A 20215-nucleotide genomic window follows, 5' to 3' on the forward strand; every position below is an offset into this window, starting at 1 on the left:
TTTAATATGCGCAAGGCGAGCAGTAAGGGACGGGGAAGTGGCCGTGGCCCTGGGCACGGTGAAACTGTGCCTGCTGCCAGAGCACAAGAAAGACACTCATCCACGATACCTAGCTTCATGTCCCAGTTTGCAGGGCGGCGCAGGACACCACTCTCGAAGTCAGTCCAGTGCGAGCAGGTGGTCGGTTGGATTGCAGCAGATAATGCTTCCAGTCAGTTAAGCACCACCCTGTCTTCCAACAAGTCCAGTCTCAGTAGCCAAAAGTCTGGTCAACAGAATCCTCACCCTTCCTCCCACCATGGTGAGTCTTGGCAAACAAGTGATCCCACACTCGGATATTCCGAGGAACTCTTTTCATCGGTATTCCTTGATTTGGGCCTCTCGCCAAGCCCGCTTGATGAGGAGATCTTGTGCGCTGATTCCCAAACACTTGAGCATCCACAGTCAGAAGAAGATGACGGTGGGGAATGGCAATTAGTGTTTCATGAGGTGGATGATGATGATGTGACACAGTTGCCAATAAGTCAACAGCAATTAGTGTCTCAAAAGGTTGATGATAAGAATGAGACACAGTTTTCAATAAGTGAGGTTCTTGTTAGGTCAACAAGTCAGGAGGATGAGCAGAGTGAGGAAGTGGAAGAGGAGGTGGTGGGCGATGAAATCAACGACCCAACCTGGGAAGGTGGCAAGCCGAGGGAGGACAGTAGTACAGAGGGGAAAGGATCCGCAGCACCGCAACAGGCTGGAAGAGGCAGTGAAGTGGCAAAAGGGAGAAGGCAGGCCAAACCAAACAGGCCCGCAACTGTTTTCCGGAGCACCCCCTTGAGGCAATCTCCCTTGCCAAGGGGTAGGTGTTCCGCAGTGTGGCGCTTTTTTGAGGAAAGTGCGGACGATAAAAGAATTGTCATTTGCCACCTGTGCAGTACCAAAATGAGCAGGGGCGTAAACACTAGCAACCTCACCACCACCAGCATGATCCGCCACATGCATCAAAGCACCCTAATAGGTGGGCCAAACGCCTGGGTCCACAATCAGTGTCTGCGGGTCACACCACTGCCTCCTCTTCCCCTGTGTTATGTGCTGGCCAATCCCCTGTCCAAGACACAGGCCCGGATGCCTCCCACCCTGCACCAGGACCTTCGCAAGCACCATCAGCTAGCACATCCACTTCTGTGTCCCAGCACAGCGTACAGATGTCCATACCCCAGGCCTTTGAACGAAAGCGCAAATACCTAGCCACACACCCACAGGCCATAGCAATAAATGTGCACCTTTCCAAATTACCAAAATGCCATGCCTAGCCCACTTGTTCAACTTAGTGGTTCAGCGGTTTCTCAAAACCTACCCCAATTTGCCTGAACTACTGGTCAAGGTGCGCCGGGTGTGTTCCCATTTCCGAAAGTCATCTACATCTGCCGCCGGTCTGGCAACGCTGCAGCAGCGCTTGCAATTGTCAGCTCACCGACTGTTGTGGGACATGAGCACGCACTGGAACTCCACGTTCCACATGTTGGCCAGGCTTTGTGAGCAGCAGAGGGCAGTAGTGGAATACCAGCTGCAACATGGTAGTCCCCTTTCCAGTCAGCTTCCGCTCTTCACAAGCGAGGAGTGGGCATGGATGTCTGACCACTGAAGTTTTACGTAACTTTGAGGAATCAACACAGATGGTGAGTGGCGATGCCGCTATTATCAGTGTGACCATCCCACTTCTATGTCTACTGAAACGCTCTCTGCTCACAATGAAGGCGGACGGTTTGCATGTGGAAGAGGTGGAAATGGGGAAAGACAGTACACAGGGTGATAGCCAGACCACTCTCAGTTCGTCTTCTCAGTGTGAATTGGATGATGATGATGATGAGGAGGAGGATCAGGAGACGGTTGCCTCCGCTGCAGAGGGTAGTACTCATCGCAGGTTTATTCCATCTGTTCAGCGTGGATGGGCCAAAGAGGAGGAAAAGTATGAGGAGATTGAGAGTCATCCTCCTGATGAGGACAGTGAAGTCTTGTCTTTTGGGACTCTGGTACACATGGCTGACTTTATGTTATGCTGCCATTCCCGTGACCCTCACGTTATATGCATTTTGGCCAACACCGATTACTGTTTTTTCCACCCTTTTCGACCCCCACTACAAAGAGAACTTCTCCTTTCTCATTCCTGTGGTGGAGAGGACTAGCAAAATGGTGCAATACCAGAAGGTCCTTGTAGAAAAATTGGTCCAAAAATTTCCAGCTGACAACGCTGGCGGCAGAGTATCTAGTTCCTTGGAGGGGAGACAAGGGGAACACACAGCATTTCCAACAGAGGCAGGGCAATACTCTCCAAGGCCTGGGACAGTTTCATGACACCCCGCCAGCACTCTTTCCCTGATGGGCGGCCTAGTGTCACAAGGAGGGAAAAGTTTTGGAAGATGGTGAAGGAGTACGTAGCAGACCGTGTCAGCGTCCTCAGTGATCCCTCTGTACCTTAAAACTATTGGGAGTCCAAGCTGGACACGTTGCACGAATTAGCGCTCTACGCCTTGGAGGTGCTGGCCTGCCCTGCCAGCATTTTGTCTGAGCGGATATTCAGTGCTGCTGGGGGCATAATAACTGATAAGCACATCTGCCTGTCAACTGAAAATGCTGACAGGTTGACTCTTATCAAAATGAACAAGGCCTGGATTGCACATGACTTCTCTACTCCACCAGAGGAAAGCGGCTGAACATAAAGGCACTTTAAATGTGGCTTTTATGGTGTATTTAATACACTGTATTCCCATGCACCCCTTCCACCACAAAAAAAGATTTATGGCTCTATCTTCCTTTTCTCCTCCATCTTTTCAACATGCTTATCAGGCTGCCCTCGCTAATAATGTTTTAGAGGGTCAGCTCAGCAGCAGACCCTCACCCCTAATGTTTTAGAGGGTCACCAGCAGGCACTCGCCCATAATGTTTTAGAGGGTCAGCTCAGCAGCAGACCCTCACCCCTAATGGTTAAGATGGTCAGATCAGCAGCAGGCCCTCGCCCCTAATGTTTTAGAGGGTCACCAGCAGGCCCTTGCTGTTAATGTTTTTGACGGTCACCAGCAGACCATCAATCATAATTTTTCAAGGGTGTGTATGATGCCCTCCTTTATGTGTAATAAAGGGTGTATTGGAGTGCCGGTTCCTTGTAATTTTTGTCAGCCCTTTCATAGTGCATAGGCTTTATGAGTGTAGGAGTCCCACTGCATGAATAATTGTACCACAGTGTGAATGAGGCCCTCTTTTATGTGATATACAGGTTGTATTGGCGTGCCTCTTTCTTTTAATTTTTGGAAGCACTTTCACTTTATATACAATTTAAATATACAGGAAAGAATGTTTCCTAACAATTTTTCATCTAAAATCAATTTTATCTTTGGTTTTGTGCGTATTATTGTCAGTCTGTAAAAGTGGCGTACTACTCGGACAACATTGTTCCCAACAGCGACCTGGGAGTCCAAGATGCATCCAGACATCCTCCCCATGCTGTTCCCTAACCATTTCAGTGGTGTTTCCATCAATTTCTGACCTTTTCCTGTGAACCAGACACCCTCCCCTCTTCAGAGCAGGGGGTGCCTGGTTTAATGCTCAGGTTCTCCCATTGACTTCCATTGTTCTCTGGTGCTCTGTAGAGCACCCGAGCATCCCAAAGTGTTCTACTCGAGCACCAGAGCACCTGAGCACTTTGGTGCTCGATCAACACTACACGTGATCACTCTGGGAGTGCACGGTGATGTCATAGTGCACTAACGTATTTCCGTTTTTAACGGCCATTAGACGGGTGCACTACTTTCTAAGTGGCCGTTAAAAATTGTCCCAATGATTGCTAGGCTGAATTGGGTTTTAACATAGCGATTTGTGACAAATTAATTAGTAATTAATCAAATTTCTTTTCAAAACTTTCATCTCTAAATATGATAACTTTTCCTCAGAAATGGTGGCCCAAATATAGGAATGTACAGTAAGAGATCTTTCTAATGATCCCTTTTATACCTAGACCTGATAACCATGACAAGAGTGCGTCATCCACATCTGAGGGAAGGTTTCACCATCATTATAGATAAGGATTCTTTACTGTAAGAGTAGTGAGGCTATGGATTTATCTGCAACTAAATATGGTAATAGTTGATTCAAAAATGTTTTTTTGAATGTACATGTTCCGTAGGTTATCAGCACTATATCTTATCTTGAGATGGAGCTATGATCCATAGATTAATTATGTCAGATTGTATAGTCAGAAGGAACTTTTCCCTTAACATGAAGCATTTGTCACCTTATCTCATAGGGTTTTTTGACCTTCCTCAGGAGAAACACTGTAGGATTTTAGTTTGCACTTGATGGACCTGCATCTTTTTTCCAATTTTACCTGCTATGTAGCTATTTCAGTATTTAAGAGGTACTCAAAAGAAATAGGCTAGAAAAGGCCAGGACCTGAAAAATGCAATGATTAGACAATAGACCAGATCATCACCAGTCTTCACCTGCAAAGTACTATCCATACATGATATGCTATTGTAGTAGCCAAGATTGGAGAATTTATATGACTATAACTGATATGAGCAGCTCTAAGGCTACTTTCACACCTGCGTTCAGGTGTCCGCTCGTGAGCTCCGTTTGAAGGGGCTCACGAGCGGTCCTGAATGCAGCCGTTCAGCTCTAATGCATTCTCAGTGGAGGCGGATCCACTGAGAATGCATCCGCCTGCCAGCGTTCAGCCTCCGCTCCGCTCAGTGAGCGGCCACCTGAACGCTGCTTGCAGCGTTCGGGTGTCCGCCTGGCCGTGCGGAGGCAAGCGGATCCTTTCTAAGTTATAATGCAGACGGATCCGTTCTGAACGGATGCAAACGTCTGCATTATAGGAGCGGATCCGTCTGATGAAACATCAGACGGATCCGCTCCGAACGCTAGTGTGAAAGTAGCCTAATTCTGCTGACAAGCATCCTCAATGGATAATATTTTTGAATTGAAAAAAATATCTGCAACGGATCAAGCTGGATCTTTCTGAAATAAAAACGGATCTCCAGTTTCTCAAACAGTAATTTTCTTACAGAAATTATGTATGGAATGTTCACTATAAAAATATCAATATATCATTCATACAGTCACTAATATAATACAAATAAAACAAAACAAGCAAATGCTTCTAAAGATGTAACAATGGAGAAATGTAATATTGTCATCAAAAGTAAAATACTATCCGTCCGTAGAAGCTGCCATTATTTTTACTCCATTATTTTCAATAAGATTTTAGCAGTAGGGAACTACTAAGGTGGTGAATTGAATTTAAAAAAGCCTAATGAAAATTGAAAAAGCCTAATATACCATTAAATAGAACAGACTGACTATTTAGCTAAATGTAAGTCATGAAAAGTAAACTTCAAAAAGTCATAAAACAAAAATTCTAGATCCTTCAAAATTGTTCAGCACAATAAACACATTGTAATATTTCCAACGCTTACAGGCTTTAAACAAAACTTATCGCCTTCTTTGCCAAAACAAATGAGCCTGGTTCTTGGCAATGCATTTCACATATTGTCTATACATATACGTGCATCGTGGTAACATTTCATTTCCTGGGAAAACATTAAAGTTGACATTGCTCACAATTCACTCCATAAATGTAAAGTTACGTAAGCTAAATATAAAAAGTTTGGACATTGAGAACTTTGGCTTATCGCTGTCAAGTATGTTAGCTTATACGAACAATGTACTGTTATTTTCTCTTATTCCAGCACAAATGTCAGCTACCGGTAATTCATTATTGTTAGTAATTGTACTTTGCTTTAAGATGCATTATTAGTTCAACTGGCATGACATGGTATGATAGTTTCAACATCAGGGTATATCTCACTATTAAAAGGGTTGTCTTAACAAAGACAACCCCTTCCAGATTGCAGCTGCCATGATGATTGGCTACTCCACCGTGCGTGCATCCAGGTATCGGCACTCCTAAAAACAGCTCATTGTCTGGCTAGATATTTCCCCTGAATGGACCACCATGGAGAAATGTAGTATTATATGACGGCCATTCCAATGAATAGCTGCCCTTATTACATGAGTTTCTCGGGAGGGAGTGCTTAAAGGGGAAGACCAGTTTATGTCATCCACATGCCTTAATAGGGCTCTTCATTCAGACAACTTGCTAAAGGTTGTTTTAGTCTTTTCTTGGTTTCATCTATTTTTTGGAACTCTGGGTGACAACCATCATGGTCACTATTATATCTTCTATACGGACGGAACTGAATGGGAAATTGTTCTACTTCCTTAAAACTACAAGACATACAATGGGCAATTAGGTCATGTGTCACTGATTAAAGTTTTACAGGCTTAGGGAAGAGCTGCTACATGGGTTACCTACCTTCCAAGATTTATGGACTATGAAGAAACCTATGGTGAAACTTCGTCCAACCTAAGGCATCATAAACATGACCATGATTTGGGTCCGCATCCAATCCGCATTTTTTTTGTTGATCAGATGTGGACCCAATAATTTCAATGGGGCCGCAAAAGATGTGGACAGCACATAGTATGAGCATTCAGCAGCCCCACAAAAACAAAACAAAAAAACACTTGTCACAAGAATAGGCATGCAGGACCTGTGGAAGGGGAAAATGCAGGATGCACACGGCCGGTGTCCGTGTATTGTGGATCCACGATTTACAAAATCGCATACAGTCGTGTGCTTGAGGCCTTAAGGGGAATATGTTTTGAATTATTATTTTATATTTGTTAATTTATGAATATTATTTAAATCAAGTTTTACATCAAAATGAACAACATTTTGGAATTACTTGTGCCAAAAATGTTCAACTTTTTTTTATTTTTATGCCATTTGTGAAAAGTGGGGGACAAAGTGGGCGTGGTTTGCTATGGTAATTAGCTTTATTCCAAATTTATCACTGAAACTTTTTAAAAAGTATCAAAAAAGTCACAAATTCTTTCCAGTAAGCGGGTGACGTAAGGAAACTGGAGTAGCATTTCTAGATCAAAGTGTCTGGTTTAAAGGTAGATAAAATTTAATAAACTATGTGCAATGTTTGATAAATTTGATGCAAAGTACGCCAATGCAGACACAAGCAAAACTGACTTCAAATATTAACCTCATGATTAATTCTCCCCCACAACTTGGGGATCACTATGACTGGCAATGCAGTTGCAAAACTGTAGCCAATATTATTATGGGGGTACTGTGACAGGAAATGTTATTGGAGCACTGTGATAAATCCTTTATGAGGGTCACAAGGCTAGCCCTCTAATGAGGTAATGTGATTGGCAGATTGGCACTGTAATGGAGGTGTAAAGTAACCAGGGGTGGACTGGCAATTTAAAGTGTCCATAGAAAAAAAATGAAATGGTCCCATGTTTTATGAGGCCTCTAATTGACAGACATGAATAGGTGGGGCCAACACATATAGGTGGGAGCAAGACAAGTAAGCAGGGCCAGCAATAATATAGTGCTCCACAGTATTGAAAGTGCCATGTGGCCATTAACAATGCAGACCGCCTATACAGTAAGGTCTTCTTTAGATAAATAAGAGGCAGCAGTCGCCCAATTGGCCATACTCTTCGCAACCGCCCCGAATAGCACATGACCATACCATATGATCATACCCCAAGATGTTTTTTATCTTCCTATATTTTACAAGGCCATACATACTCTTGCAGTAGGTTAAGTGGGCTAGACATTCCCTAGTGCAGTACAGTACAAGTGCTGCATTATGTGGCGCAATAAAAAAAAAAAATATTATAATTTTTTCCTTGGAGGCACATTCAAGCACTCCTACCTCATTCAAGCATTGAACCGGCAATGCATAATAATGTAGAACATAATACAGTTCATGTACTAGGTTAGCAACAGACATTGTAGTAAGTGAATGATGTCTTTAGGGGAATGCATGGTTTCCATGATGAGCAGATGAGCAGATTACTCAAAATTCGACATTCCAATTCAATTCAGGTCTGAATAAATTTGAACAAAATCAAAAGTGCTCTGTTTGCTTGGAAAAAAGTCTCTCTTTTCTCTCTCTCTTTCTTTCCTTGATTATCCCAAATCAAATCACACAAAATTTGAGTTTGATAGAATAAGAACTTTTTTTGAAACTTCAGTTGAAATTTCAGAATTGATTTGCTCACCTATAGTTATTAGTGTTGATTGAGCACCAAAGTGCTCGGGTGTTCGAGCAGAACACTTTGCGATGCTCGGGTGCTCTACAGAGCACCCGAGCACAATGGAAGAAACTGAGCATTAAACCAGGCGCCCCCTGCTCTGAAAAGGGGAGGGTGCCGGGTCCCACTGAGGTATATGCAGAAGATCGCTGTACAGTGAGGGAATCCCCCCCAGTGTGAGTCTGCGCTCTGACTATGTCCATATATGGAGTCAGTGCTTGGGGACACCCAGTGTATTTAAATCTAATTTAGCCTCTATTTCTGAAAAGTTTCTGCTAGGATTTGACTCACAACCTTCTACATTAGAGGCAAGGACTTTAACCACTAAACTATAAAGCTAAATGATAAACTATGTCAGAAAAACCTCATAATAGTTTGTCATGTAGTAAGTATTCCTATACAGCAGAAGTATCATTTCATATTTCAGTGCATGTAAACACATAGCTGTTTAGCATAGTAGTTAAAGTTCTTGGCTGTAATGTAGAAGGTTGCGAGTTCAAATCCTGGCAGGAATGTTTCAGAAATGCAGGCTAAATTAAGTTTATATTTTTTGTTGTTGTGTAAAATTTATGGCACAAAATAAATGTGTAATTACAAAGTATATATATATATATATATATATATATAAAATCATACTTCTGATATATATGAATGCATAATATGTGGGAAACTACTACTGATGTTTTTAGCCATGATATATTTACATATATTACAACATATGATATATTCTAAATATATAATAATATATGTAAATATATTATGGCTAAAATTATATATATATATATATATATATATATATATATATATATAGGTTTTAATTGAATTTAGCCTCAAATTCTGAAAAAGTTTCTGCCAGGATTTGAACTCGCAATCTTCTACATAAGAGCCAAGAACCTTAACCACTATGCTATACAGCTACATGTTAACCTACAGTGAAATATAAAATTATACTTCTGCTGTATAGGAATACTTACTATATGACAAACTACTGTGAGGTTTTTCTGACACTGTTTATCATTTAGACTTATAGCTGAGTGGTTAAAGGCCTTGCCTCTAATGTAGAAGGTTGTAAGTTCAAATCCCAGCAGAAACTTTGTAATGCGTTTTGCACTCGCGTGAGAAAAATCGCGCATGTTTGGTACCCAAACTTCTTCACAGTTCTCCTTCAAGTTCGGGCTTGGGATCGGTGTTCTGTAGATTGTATTATTTCCCCTTATAACATGGTTATAAGGGAAAATAATAGCATTCTGAATGCAGAATGCAAAGTAAAATAGCGCTAGAGGGGTTAAAAAAATAAAATAAAAAAATTTAACTCACCTTAATCCACTTGATATCGCAGCCGGCATCTCCTTCTGTATTCTTTCTTTAGGACCCGGGTAAAGGACCTTTGATGACGTCACTCCGGTCATCACATGATCCATCACCATGGTAAAAGATCATGTGACGTACCATGTGACGACCGGAGTGACGTCATCAAAGGTCCTTTACCCAGGTCCTAAAGAAAGAATACAGAAGGAGATGCCGGCTGCGCTATCAAGTGGACTAAGGTGAGTTAAATTATTTTTTCTTTTTTTTTAACCCCTCCAGCGCTAGTTTACTATGCATTCTGTATTCAGAATGCTATTATTTTCCCTTATAACTATGTTATAAGGGGAAATAATAATAATGATCGGGTCTCCATCCCGATCGTCTCCTAGCAACCGTGCGTGAAAATCGCACCGCATCCGCACTTGCTTGCGGATGCTTGCGATTTTCACGCAGCCCCTATTCACTTCTATGGGGCCTGCGTTGCGTGAAAAACGCAGAATATAGAGCATGCTGCGATTTTCACGCAACGCACAAGTGATGCGTGAAAATCACCGCTCATGTGAACAGCCCCATAGAAATTAATGGGTTGGTATTCAGTGCGGGTGCAATGCGTTCACCTCACACGCATCGCATCCGCGCGGAATACTCGCCCGTGTGAAAGGGGCCTTACACTTACATTAGTTAAGTGCCTTGTATTAACCTTTTCTACATGATAAATTTGCTGAAGCGAGACAACCTCTTTAAGTCTGAGAGAAGTTCTTATGGTGCTTGTATATATCGTTACCTGACTGAAAAAGTGAGTCTGTCCCTTACCCCATGTAATTATATGTTTATATGTGCAGGGACCTGGATGGGAGGCATGAGGGGAGAGGATGGGAATGGTGTAGTGGTGGATGATGGTAGTACTCACGATGGAGGGTGTCCTGCTTCAGCACTCTGTGGGTTGTTACAGTGAAGAGCGGGTGCACCTGATGTTGATATTACCCAGAGCACACTCTGATTAGAATCTCCTGCCCTTGGTGTTACTTGTGGTGAGGTGCAAAGACAGGACACTCATACAAAGGGATGGTGAACAGTTGAACTCAGTCTTTACTTAGTTGAATAGTGCAAATCTCTTCCACATGTACATGGAAGCACAGTTCTTAAACAGTTGCAACTAAATCACAGCAGGTTCTGATGCTAAACCAGTAGGTTAACTCCAGGAACTCCCTGCAGAGATGCGCTTTCATATATGCAATACTTAAAGGCTATGTACACCTTTGAGGGTTAACAGTTAACCCTTTGTGACAGAACAGCTCACTATTTTTAATAAAGACCATTTGAAAAGATTTTTGGCCCAAATGAGTAAAATGCAATCATAAAAAAAATGTCCTTGAAGGTATACATAGCCTTATACATCCCAATTCAGCCAAATGGTTCAATTCCTCACAAAAAAATGTATAATCTATATTATGACTGGGGAAGCCTTTAGAACAAATCAAGACTGTGAAGTCCAGTAGCCTTAGACAAGTGTTACTTTCACAGATTTCATGCGTACCCTCTTTTATACCTGCTTAACCTTCTCAGTGTTCTGCTCCACAATCTTTTTTTCTGGGATGCTTTCCTGGTAACTACTGTGAGTTCCATTGATAATAAAGGAGAATATCTCTTTAAAACATATTATTATTTTTGTCTGTCGCAGGGTTAATACAAAAGAGGGTATTGTCTGAACATGATAATTCATAATATCATAGGAAGCTGCTCAGATGATCAACACATTTTTTGGCTATTGAAAACCCAGTTGAGAAGGTTATGGTCATCAGCTACGTAGGTCTGCGGTGTTATACACTCCCTTATGCCACTTTATCTTCAGTGATCTTTCTCACTGGACATTTTTGGTGTTACTTCTCTATGAAAAAATATGTTAACAATAATATGCCATTTTATACCTGGGTGGTCAGCCATGTCTAGAACCTATCCGTCTGAAGTCAACACTTTAAGAAAAAAAAAATTTCCCTTGTCATCCCTTTTCCCTTTTCATTCTATGGCCTTTCTTTTCCCTTGTTATCCCTTTTCCTCCTCTTTTGGGCGGTTTTCATATACTTACTTTTATTATGGTTATTTATTATGTCTGAACATTGATGTTTTTTCAATATTAAAACAATGCAGATGAATTATCTTTTAGCTTTTAGCTTTTTGTTTTTCACAAGGGTGGGACTAATGTATACAAGTCTGAGAGTCTGGGGTTGGAGGGTGCTCCTTTCTGGGGATTGGGGACTCTTGAATGTTGTTAAAGACTAGAATGATGTTAAAGACTAGAAAACAAAGTCAAAGTGGTCATGTAGCGCACAGTACTGTACAAAATACTACCTCAGCAGAAACAAATACCACACAGCAGCACAAAATACCTCCTAGAAGGCGCGCTCCTGTATTGACCAGTGCTAGCTCCCACATTCTGTCCTCCTCCTAGTCCTTCAGTTGTCTCTAAGGTACCGTACGATAGAGAGGGCTGAGTAGGTGAGATGCTGGTCACATCACAGAGCCAGCTGGTCTTTCAGCACTACCAAACATACAGGAAAATACAGCACTACATGCCTATTATATCCAGTTATGTCCCCTCAGATGTAGACATTCTCTTTCCTCTTCTCCATTCAGTCAGGAATGCCATGACAACTTCTTTCTGGCATGTCTCATTTGTTCAGAGTTTGCCACACAGACATCTTAAATTCCTTACTTTCTCTTTATTCCTCCCACCATCTAAACACAAACTGCTTATCCTGGAGACCCAGCTGTGTCATCCTGATGCCTCCCCAATACCCCTAAAAACTATACTGAAGATAAAACAGTGCCCCCAGTGATAATAATGTCCCCAGTAATAATAATGTCTAAAGAGTGTCCCATTATTAATTATGCCCTTATAGTGCCTCCAGTAATGTATAATGCCCTCTAATATGCACCCAGTTATAATAAGTATATTAATAATAAAATCCTATAGTGCCCCTGTATTAATACTGTCCCCTATAGTGCCTCCAGCAATAACAATACCTCCTATAGTGCCCCTAGTAATAATGTCCCCTAAAATACCTCTAGTAATAATAATGTCTTACAGTGCCCCTGTATTAATACTGTCTCCTACAGTGACTCCAGCAATAACAATACCCCCTATTGTGCCCCCAGTAATAATAATATCCCCTACAGAGCCTCCAGAAATAACACCTCTCTATTGTTCCAGCACAAGTGGTTGCAATGATGTCATCGTGCCACATGCATCTTCGCACAGGCGATCGCCATGATGCCATTGCGCTGCCTGAGACCTGGCTCAGGTGATCATGATTATGTAATTGCCTCATGATCGCCTGTGTTGTCCTGCTGCACTACTCTTGTACTCCACTAGGCCTATAGCCTATGAGGGTAAAACGTGGAGCAGGCAGCTATTGGCTACTTGCTGCAGTATTCAACTATATTCTGAGGATTGTGATCCATTTGAATTCATAAGGGGGACATGTGGCCGCAGATCAGAGACATGAATACCTGATGCTCCCAGGGTTAATTAAAACTAGGTGCATCAGATCATCATGTACTCTGCCCGCCGCCGTAAGGTGTGCTCGGACTGACCATTGGGCACCCGCCCACCAGGGATCTTCCTGTTAAAGTCTATGTCCAGTATCCCCCTAATTTAACTTTTATACTGGCTCTGTGGTTGGCAATTGTATAGGAATAGACCTATGAGTACTGTTTTTGTTACTTTATATGTAGTTCTCTTTTATGTATTTTTATTCTTGTGGATTTACTTTGGTTGACTTTAGAATATGCTTGTGAGTGCATGAGATACCAGAATATGACTGTGAGCCCTGGGACCAATGTCAGTGCATCCTGTGTGAGGCACTGTGGAATATGGCACCATAAAAAGAAGATGTAACTAAAAAAAACAAAGACATTGCATGAGTTTATTTTAATGTACAGTTTGTTCTGCATCAGGTTGGATTGTCAATTTGTGGTGTGAAGGAGGTTGGATATTTTAGCAGATGTCTCAATGATTGTACTAATCCTAGCTGTCCACCATCACCTCTGGCATGTGACTCTTCTACCCGAAACTAATTTCCCAACTGAATTAACTTGGATCATACCTTCAATAATTCATGCTAAAGTCACTTAGTTTTCATTCATGAAAACACTTTGATCAATGCTATCACGGTGACTATTTCTTTTTATTGACCCTTAATGCACAACCAGGTACTCAGTTGCCCCATTAGACCACCCCATACTTGAATAGTGGCCTGAAGGTTTAAATAAGGAGTAAAAGAAAATTTGGAAAAAAGATCAGGTATGTTTGCCTGATAAAAACAATATTATGTTTTTTTCAAGTCTGTGTTTCTGTAAACCCCGAAAACCGTGCCAACCATAGTAAGTCATTACCAGCAACAGTACCCATCATATAGTGTCAGACATTTTGTTTCCTCACGCTCCTACATTACTGTCTACCACTGCTGCAGTAACATAAGGAGAGTTGAGGATGGGAACAGTGATAGTGGCAATGATGGTGGTAGTTGTACTCACAGTGGCAATCTTTCCTTTGGCACTCTCTGGGCTGTGCACAGTGAATGGGGAGCAATCCCTACTCTTCCCACAGGGCACTCATTGAGTGTAAGGGGCTCCTGTCTGGTGGAAGTTAGGGTGCCCTTGATGGTAAACAGCTGTCGAGGCGCAAGGCAGGAGTACAGGAGCAGGAACCAGCAAATGATGGTTTCATTATAATAAAGTCTCCCTTTTACTGAGTAGATGATAAGGGTTGCCGTACAAACAAGATGAACAGCGACATCTAATAGTCTTGTCATAAGACTCATAGTCTAATAGTCTTGTCATAAGCCTATAAAAACAAATAGATGGCACTGTTCATGACTCATGAACAGTGCCATCTATTTGTTTCATAGTCTTATGACAAGACTATGAATCCAATACATGGTGCTGTTCATGAGTATTGTAGATCACAAACTTTTCATGCAAATGGTTTTTCAGCTGAAAAACAAGGCAGATTCTGCTCATTTGCATGTTGTCACGGCGGGGAGTGGGGGAAACCCCCCACCGTGCGGTGTCAGAAGGTAAAGGGGGATCAGCCTGGCCAAAAGGAGTAATAAGGGAGCAGGTCACCTCCTACTGCGTCCCTAATCCTTTCCCTGACTCCTCACTGTATGAGCGGACCCCGATGGTAGGACGACTCCTACTCAGGATTCCTAGAAATCCTAAGTTGCCCTGGTAATCTCTCACTTAGGAGCAGGGGAGAGACAACCTGTTCATCCCAGTCATGGAGGAACAGGAGTCTCTATCTGAGGCCAGGCTGCAAGGAGAGGGGAACACATACAGCTATAGAGATGGCAGGTAAGCGAGACTAGTAACACACTTACCTGCCACAGACACACTGGCTGGAACCCGTGCACAAGTGCTGGTGTCCACACCAACATTAAAAGGACACAGCACACGCCACAACCACACAGGAACCCAGGACAACCATAGCTGCAATAAATGTGAGACACCATAAAAACATCTAAACATTTATGACCACAAGGGTGGCCCTCACTGGACAGATGAGATATGAAGACCAGGAGGATAACTCCAGCATATACCATGGCTGGAGTACCCCTCAGCTTCAGGCATCCAGCAGAGGCTAAATAGCCCAAGCAGCCACACCCACACACACATAAACCCAGTGTTAACAAAACACTAGGAAGGGAGTTAACCCTTCCAACATCAGACAAGAGAAGGAAACCACTTAAAGGGGAAGTGCACACACAAGCATAAAAAGCTACACGTTGCCGCAGGCAACAACATGCGTGGCAACCATGTCACGGCTGAGACACTGCCACTGCATGCACACACAGCAACACGTTGCCGCGGGCAACCGCAAGTGTAGCAACAGTGTCACAGCGCACACAATAGGCCGTGACACATGTCTTTCCTATATGCCCATGTTTATGAAAATTAGTTTTTACATGACAAAACTGTATAGAAAGGTTATTGAATATCATGTTAAGACCATCAGAAAACTTTTTGTCACCTTAATGATATTGATCTAAACTTTGAGGCTTACTGGCTCTCAGTCAGATGAGAGCTGGTTTGGAATGTCTCATAGTGCACAAGGCTGCCATTGTAAGGTATGCTGACTGTTATCTGTCTCATGGATACCTGGCTTTTGGCATATAGCCTTTGTGTGGTTGTCTATTGTATGTCATAGATAATAGGAGTCCAAGACTTATCCAGCCATCCTCTTAATGCTGTTTCCAAACTTTTTTGATGGGGTTTCCATCAATTTCTGACCATTTCATATGAACCAGGCACCCCCCTTATTCAGAGCAGGAGGTGCCTGGTGTAATGCTCGGGTTCTCCAATTGACTTCCATTATACTCGGGTGCTCTACTGATGTGTTTGATTATACTCGGGAGCATACCGATGTGTTTGGCCAGAGCACCCGAGCACTTTGGTGCTCGATCAACACTATTCAGTAGACAAAGTGGATGCACGTCCTTGAATTGATTCTAAACAAATTAATAGTGATGATCAAGCATGCTTGGCCGAACACCTGTTCGGCTTGAGCATCTCGATGCTCGGCATATGGCGCCATGCTTGAGTCTATTCCCCGCACGTTTCTTGGCTGCTACGCAGCCAATAAACATGCAGGTAAGTACTACTCTCACTGTAATGCCAGTAGCCATGTTGCCTACTGGCATTACAGTGATAGGCTGGCCGGAACGTGTCATCGGGTGCTATGTAGCACCCAAAGACGCATGTTCGGCTCGTAGTCACGGAGAGCTGAGCATAGGAAAGGACAGAGAGTGTAGGGAGTGTAACAGAATATTTTTTTGTACCAAAACATTTCAGAGACCCAAAAGTCCTTGTAAGGACTATTGAGTGTGACAGCATCAATATATGTTTGTAGCGCAACCTGCGCTAAATTTCTCAGTGTTAGGGAGATCTGTGCATAGGAAGGGACAGACAATGTAGGGAGTGTAATAGGAAGATTTTTATACAAAAAAACTTTTCAGAGACCCAAAAGTCCTTTTAAGGACTATTGTGTGTGACAGCAGCAATATATATTTTTAGCCCATCCTGCGCTAAATACCGTGTAATAGGCCGCTGTGGACAGTTAAATTATTTGCGCCCCATCTCCTGTGTAAAGTGTGCGCATCCCTAAAATATCAGTGACATCCAGTGTACTTTTTCCGTAGACGGTGTCCGCTGCGGACAGTTAAATTGTCCGCACCACATCTCCAGTGTAAAGTGTGCGCATCCCAAAAATATCTGACATACAGTGTACTTTTTCAATAGACGGTGTCCGCTGCGGAAAGTGAAATTAGCTGCGCCACATCTCCTGTATAAAGTGTGCGCATCCCTAAAATATCAGTGATATCCAGCGTACTTTCTTCGTAGACGGTGTCCACTGTGGACAGTTAAATTATCCGTGCCACATCTCCTGTGTAAAGTATGCACATCCCAAAAATATCTCTGACATCCAGTGTACTTTTTCAATAGATGGTGTCCGCTGCGGACAGTGAGATTAGCTGCACCACATCTCCAGTGTAAAGTGTGCGCATCCAAAAAATATCAGTGACATCAAGTGTACTTTTTCCAAAGATGGTGTCCTCTGCGGACAGCTAAATTATCCGTGCCACATCTCCTGTGTAAAGTGTGCACGTCTAAAAAATATCTGTGACATCCAGTGTACTTTTTTCATAGACGGTGTCTGCTGCGGACAGTTAGATTAGCTGCACCACATCTGTAAACACCACAGTGTAAAGTGTGCGCATCCAAAAAATATCTTCTGACAGTGACCATACCAGGGCCACATCTGCAGTGTAACGTGTGCGCTTCAAAAATGTATCTGTGACATACAGTGTACTTTGTCAGCTTTGAAGCCATACTCCCCCCGGAACCCAAAGACTTTGATTTCCCGGAAGCAGCTCGGCAGGTCATAAGAATAACGCCGCCAGATCGCCGGTCGTCATCGTTTATGGTCGGAACTACGACAGAATCTGATTGTCTTCGAACCTCCGACTTTTATTTTTGAATAATGAAAATATTCTTGGCAAATGCTTTCGCTTTGGTTCGTCTTGCGCCGGTCCAAGAATTTCACCTCTAGCGGCGCAATACGGATGCCCCCGGCCGCCCCTCTTAATTATCGCCCCAGTTCCGAAAACCAACAAAATAGAACCGGAGTTCTATTCCATTATTCCTAGCTGAAGTATTCAGACGACCTGGCTTGCTTTGAACACTGTAAATTTTTTCAATGGTCAGCTAAGCAGCAGGCACTCTCCCATAATTTTTTTAATAGTCAGCTCGGCAGCAGGCCCTCAACCATAATGTTTTAGAGGGTCAGATCACCTGCAGGCCCTCGCATATAATGTTTTAGAGGGTCAGCTCACCTGCAGGCCCTCACCTACAATCTTTAAGAGGATCAGCTCACCAGCAGGCCCTCACCTACAAACTTTTACAGGGTCAGCTCACCTGCAGCCCCTTACCTAATTATACCTAATAGGTAATTTGCGCGCATGCTGCCTTGCTTGGATGTGGTAGCCATAGCCGTTTCTCAGGCTCCCTCTCTGGAATCGAACACTGATTCCCCTTACCCATGGTCACCGTGGTTGGCGCCGAAAATAACATCAAAAATTGATAGGGCAGACATCCGAATGGATCGTCACCATCACGGGGACCTGCGATCGGTCCCAGGTTATCTAGAGTCACCAAAGCGGCAGCAGGCCCTCGCCCATAATGTTTTAGATGGTCAGATCAGCAGGCGCTTGCTCCAAATGTTTTTGAGGGTGACCAGCAGGCCATCAATCATAATTTTTCAAGGCTGTGTATGATGCCCTCCTTTATGTGTAGTAAAGGGTATATTGGAGTGTCGGTTCCTTGTAATTTTTGGCAGCCTTTCACTTAGTGCATAGGCTTAATGAGTGTAGTAGTCCCACTACCTGAACAATTGTACCACAATGTGAATGAGACCCTCCTTTATGTGATATACAGGTTGTATCGGAGTGCCTCTTCTTTGTAATTTTTGGCAGCACCTGCACTTTGTATACAATTAAATATACAGGAAGGAATGTTTCCTAACAATTTTTCCTCTAAAATTGATTTTATCTTTGGTTTTGTGCATATTTTTGTCAGTCTGTAAAAGTGGCGTACTACTCGGACAACATCGTTCCCAGCAGCGACCTGGGAGTCCAAGATCCAGACATCCTCCCCATGCTGTTCTCGAACCATTTCAGTGGTGTTTCCATCAATTTCTGACCTTTTCCTATGAACTAGAGCAGGGGGTGCCTCAGATTCTCCCATTGACTTCCATTATACTCAGGTGCTCGGTAGAGCACCCGAGCATCCTGATGTGTTCGGCCCAAGCCCCCGAGCACCCAAGCACTATGGTGCTCGATCAACACTAGAAATCTATTTTGTCTCCATTTTTGCACAAATTTGGATTCCAGATGAATCTAAATCTTTTACGATTCAGATAAATATCTCAAAATGGCGGCCACCATTTTACAGGCCAGAAAAGAGAACAGAAGGCATCAGCCACCACAAAATCTGTCAGTGCAGTGTGTCATCAAATGGGCTGTTTGTTACCATTTACTCACTGTCACCTAGTCATTACTAATTCTGTATTGGCATTAAATAGCTTGAAAGCAGTCCTAGGAGACCACAGAGTGTCGTACATGACTTTTCAGGGCAATCTGAGCACTTTCAATTCGTATGGAAATATTCATACCCAAATCGAATCTGCCGAATCAGACCCGAAACAAATTTCAAGAAATTCACTCATCTTAACTGACATTTATGTAGACATTGTGTTTAACACTTCATTGTGGAAGCTATTGATGACACGTAAGTGGGTACTATGGCTGGCCCTATCTCTTCCACTAATTTGTGGCTACCTATGGTAGAATTATGTGGGCACTTTAGCTATCTTTTATATAGATACTATGTCAATGCTTTGGCTCATGTGTTTCTCATACCATACATTTTTATGCTAAAGCAGAGAAAACATCGCATCTAATCTCTGCATTTCACAGCATAAATGAGCAAACGTGTGACAGGGACATAGACACGACATAGATTACGCATAGCGTTTGATCACCAGATGTTCTCCTTGTCAATTTAAAAAAAAAATCTATTAAAACAGTTTTGAAAGGAAATAAAAATTGAATTTATGTCTTCAGCATGTCAAGAGTTCCTTCTTCATGTAAGATTATAAATGATAAGGAATAATTCCATTTCCAATTTTCATAGTACACAATAAATTATATCATTGTATAAAGTGATAAAACCTAATAAATCAATTTCTATCCAATTATATCTGTGTGAGAATGGTACTGGCACAGATGATAACTGAAATCATCAAATAGGCAATATATTCACACTGGACAATCTGTCTGCTCTTACTGTGAAGTTACTTTATAAATTGTCCTTTTGTCCTCATAGACTAAGACATATCTAGTACTAGATTAAACAATTACTGATACAGGTTCAGATTAACCCACTTAAATATCAGAGATCCTCTGGGGGTCCCGGACTCTAAAGTCTATATTACACAGCCCGATTCTGCCGTCAATTGTTGGGAGTGAAGCGTTCCTTCATGGCGATCGCCTACTCGCTAGTGGAGGAGACTGCTGCTATTACATGCAGCAATCTCCTCTGCAGTATGGGGAAGAATGATCGTCATGCCATTGCGCCACCCAATGCTGTCTAGTTGTTTACCGGCAGTAGATTGTGATTA

Source organism: Bufo bufo, chromosome 5 (assembly GCF_905171765.1).
Source record: "Bufo bufo chromosome 5, aBufBuf1.1, whole genome shotgun sequence".
Taxonomy (NCBI): Eukaryota; Metazoa; Chordata; class Amphibia; order Anura; family Bufonidae; genus Bufo; species Bufo bufo.